The 4,635-nt window shown below is 37.9% G+C and overlaps 1 pseudogene; it reads left to right on the top strand.

Annotated features, from left to right (window-relative positions):
* Positions 1–1,966: 1,966 nt before the first annotated feature.
* LOC139180583 (olfactory receptor 8D2-like) lies at positions 1,967–2,881 on the top strand (annotated as a pseudogene).
* The last annotated feature ends 1,754 nt before the right edge of the window (positions 2,882–4,635 follow it).

Raw genomic sequence — 4,635 nt, 5'->3', positions numbered from 1 at the left:
CTGATGGCTCAGGAAATATTGCCTGGAGAATCCCATGGATGGAGGAGCCTGGTAGGCTGCAGTCCATGGGGTCGCTAAGAGTCGGACACGACTGAGTGACTTCACTTTCACTTTTCACTTTCATTCATTGGAAAAGAAAATGGCAACCCACTCCAGTGTTCTTGCCTGGAGAATCCCAGGGACAGGGGAGCCTGGTGGGCTGCCATCTATAGGGTCGCACAGAGTCAGACACAACTGAAGCGACTTAGCAGCAGCAGCAGCAGGAAATATACCTGAAAGCTAATCTTACTTCTTTGCTGTTTCTTGAACAAGAAAGTTTTAAAATATAGTCTAAGAACAGCCTTTGGCACCATATTTCTGGTAATGACATCTGCTGACAGAAGATGAAAAAGGTTTCCTGGCTTAACTAAAGTTTTCCATCCAGAGAACAATAGAGAGATAAGTGGGAGTCTGAATTCATTAAAGCCATTGATTGAATTTCTTTTTGTATAATAAGCAATCTCTTTAATAAGTTTGTTATGTTTCTAAATTCCCTGTTTTAAAGAATATTATGAGAGGGTGGGATGATTTGGGAGAATGGCATTGAAATATGTATAATATCATATGTGAAACGAGTTGCCAGTTCAGGTTTGATGCATGATACTGGATGCTTGGGGCTGGTGCACTGGGACGACCCAGAGGGATGGTATGAGGAGGGGGGAGGGAGGAGGGTTCAGGATGGGGAACACATGTATACCTGTGGCAGATTCATTTTGATATATGGCAAAACCAATACAATATTGTAAAGTTAAATAAAATAAAATTAAAAAAAATAAAATTAAATATTAAAAAAATAAAGAATATTATGCTGACTTATATAGATGGGTTGAGAAATCCAAAAAATAATAACTTTTATTTCATTAGAGCTAGATTAGAAGCCATGTTTCAACCATAATTGAAGGTTCTATTCATATATGTCAGAGAAAGGGATGAGCAATATTCCTTTAAGGATACTAAAGAAAAAATAATTAGGTCTTGAAAGTTTGTACTTTTTTTTTTCCCCCAAAGTGAGGTACTTATTGGCTTAAGCCTAGGAGTTAAATGAAAAAGCTATGAATTATAGGGGGTTATTTGAGTGTTGGGTAGAACCAAGGCTCTGGGCTATACTTCTAGTCTTTGTCTTTGAGTATTTGTTTGTTTTTGTTTTTTGGTAGATTATTATGCCTTTTTAATTATTGTTTTTTAATTGGAGGATAATTGCTTTACAATATTGTGCTGGCTTCTGCCATAAAACAAATTGAATCAGTGATAGTTACATGTTTATCCCATCCCTTTTGAGACTCCTTCCCATCCCAATACTTTAGGTCATCACAGAGTGCCAGGCTGGGCTCTACAATGCTGGCTATACTAACTGAGAAAGTAGCACTGACATATATACACAACCATGTGTAAAATGGATAGCTTCCCACTAGCTATCTATTGTACACATGAAAGCAAAAATCGCTCAGTCATGTCTGACTCTTTGCAATCCCATGGACTAGACAGTCTATGGAATTCTCCAGGCCAGAAGGGAATGGGTAGCCATTCCCTTCTCCAGGCGATCTTCCCAAGCCAGGGATCGAACCCAGGTCTCCCACATTGCAGGCAGATTCTTCATCAGATGAGCCATCAGGGAAGCCCATTTTACACATGGTATTGTATATATGCCAGTGTTACTTTCTCAATTCATCCCACCCTCTGCTTCCCCAGCTGTGTCCACAAGTCCACTTTTTATGTCTGTATCTCTACTCCTGCCCTGCAAATAGGTTCATCAATACCGCGTCCTTGAGCTTTTAAGAGATCACTGGAAAGGATGAAGTAAAGGGACAGATGAAAGATGGACCCAATCAAGACAGGACCTGTCATGTTGCTTTGGGAATCAGAAAATAACTCGAATGTACCTATTTTGTCTCACTTCTTTCTGCAGATAATATTTTGTAAGGAATGACTAAACCATTCTTCAGGGAGTGAATTTATCCTTGAAGGGATAACAAAATGCCCAGAGCTTCAATTGCCACTCTTCCTCCTGTTCCTTGGAATATATGTTGTCACAGTGGTGGGGGACCTGGGCATGATCCTCTTAATCTCTATCAGTTCTCAACTTCACTCTCCAATGTACTATTTTCTCAGACATTTGTTATTCACTGATCTCTGCTACTCCTCTGTCATTACTCCAAAGATGCTGGTGAACTTTGTGTTAGAAAATAATATTATTTCCTTCCTGGAATGCATGGCCCAGCTTTACTTCTTCCTTATTTTTGTAATAGTAGAAGGTTATCTTCTCACTGCCATGGTATATGTTCATTATGTTGCAATCTGCAGCCCACTGTTTTACAATATTATCATGTCCCATAGGGTCTGTTCCATAATGATGGGTGTAGTATATTCACTGGGCTTGTTTGGGGCCACAGTTGATACTACCCGCATGTCAATGTTGTCCTTCTGTGGGTCTCATATTATCAGTCATTATTTTTGTGATATTTTTTCCTTTGTTCAGTCTCTCTTGCTCTAGCACCCACATTAATGAGATAGTGTCATTTATCATCTGAGGAGTTAATACCTTGTCACTGATACTGGCTGTACTCATCTCTTATTCTTTCATCCTCTCTAGCATCCTCTGTATTCACTCAAGGGATGGTTGAAAGCCTTTGGCACTTGTAGGTCTCATCTCATGGCTGTGGGTGTCTTTTTAGGGTCTATAACATTTATGCACTTCAGTTCCCCTTGTAGCAATACTATGGAGCAGGAGAATGTGTCCTCCGTGTTCTACACCACCGTGATCCCTGTGCTGAACCCCTTGATCTACAACTTAAGGAACAAGGACGTGAAGAATGCACTGAGGAAGTTGCTTGGGGAAAAGTAGTCACCCCAACAGAGGAGATTTTCACAGAGAGGACGATGAAGTGAACCAAATGAAAAGTTTTCATGAGCTCTGTGTTATTTCTTTCTCTCCTGTAGAGACAAAATTCACTGTTAATTATGAAATATATATTTGTACTTGAGAATGTTTGAGGCATTTTGGTCATTTTTTATCAAACAATAAGTAATAGCCAATATAATCTTTGGAAATTTTACTTGTATTCTAGGAATAGGATTTAACAGAAGAGGGAGGGCACATGAACAAGAAAAACAAAAAAGAATTTGTTGAAGATATTAATTTTGAAAGTGCTTGATAAATAAGGAATGGATTTAGGGTTGTCTTTGAAAAGAGATAATGTTAACTTATTCAACGTCTTGAAGGGCAGGAATAGAGGTATCTTTAAACTTCCAAGGGAAGCTTTTTTTTTTTTTTTCTGGCTGAAAGCCAATATATTGAAATATTGAGAATATCGGTATCATGACAGAGCTGTGCGGGTTGCAGTACTTATAATAAAGAACCACACACAGGTGGTTTGTGGTGTGTGTGGGAGGAGGGGAAAGCATGTTTAGGGTGAAGAGGTCAAGGTAACAGTTGTCAAAGTTAGCCTAGTCTTATCATATTCAGTTAAGATCGATTATAACTAACCTAAAATCTCACATCGCCTTTCTTTGGAGGCTATCACTTAAGCCATAACTAATCCATTAAAAGTCTAGTAGAGTGTGGTTCCAGCTTGGGGAATTGAGCTTACTTTATTTTGTATTAGAATAATCAGTTTAATGAGGGAAATGCTGTTTCTTTTCTCCTGGAATTGTATATAGCTCTTTCCCACCCACCCTCTGTATGAATCACAGTGGTTTTTTTTGTTTGTTTGTTTGTTTTTATCACCTTGTGACTTTGCCTGTATCCACCATTTCCCTCTGGTGCAGGAATCTAGCCTTCTTCAAGATCAGAAGCACAACCTCCTTGGTGGTTCCTTGCCTTGCCACATCATTTTGGGCATCAGTGCATAACTTCCATTTTATTCTACTCTTAAGTAAGGGGATTTTAGAGGTATATGCATGAAGTGGCCGGGGTCAAGCTAAATGATTTTTTTTGTCCTTGTTCAATGACTTGAATAAGAATACTGAAAAACTTTTAATTGGGTTTGCGACTGGTATGAAGTTGAGATAACAACTAATTTAGTGGGTGAAACAATGATGATTCTCAAAGACCTCCAGAAGCTGGAATGATGAGCACAATTAATGAGATTAAAATGTACATGGATAATATAAAATTTATACTTTTACCAAAATGATGAGAGGAAAAGACTGGTTAATTGTAGAGAATCAAGAACTTTTAATGACAACAGAGTCAATAAAATAAGAGTACAGCTTCTTTAAAAGTTAGTGCTACCTTGGCTGCAATAGCTGCGTTTTAGCAGAGTAAGAAAACTTAAAAAAAAAAAAAAAATCATTTGCATTATAATGATTAGAATACTTCCATTTGAATGTAATTCATTCAGTGGATATCACTTTTCAAAGGCCTATGGCTCGTTATGCATTCTGAGGACCATGGAATTGATGAATAATCATACATCCATTCCTATATTCATTCTCTTGGTTATTCATATAGCAAATGTCGCAGTACATACCTAGCATTATTCCTCATACTGGTGATAAAGAGATGAATAAAAGCACAGAAGTCCTTATCTTCATTAGATCTAGGTTTTAATATCAAAGAAAGAAAATCAGCAAGGAGACATATATGTAATGTAATAA

This window comes from Bos indicus, chromosome 29 (genome assembly GCF_029378745.1).
Source record: "Bos indicus isolate NIAB-ARS_2022 breed Sahiwal x Tharparkar chromosome 29, NIAB-ARS_B.indTharparkar_mat_pri_1.0, whole genome shotgun sequence".
Taxonomy (NCBI): domain Eukaryota; kingdom Metazoa; phylum Chordata; class Mammalia; order Artiodactyla; family Bovidae; genus Bos; species Bos indicus.
Note: the sequence above shows the minus strand (reverse complement) of the source record. Positions and strands in the feature narration are given on the sequence as shown.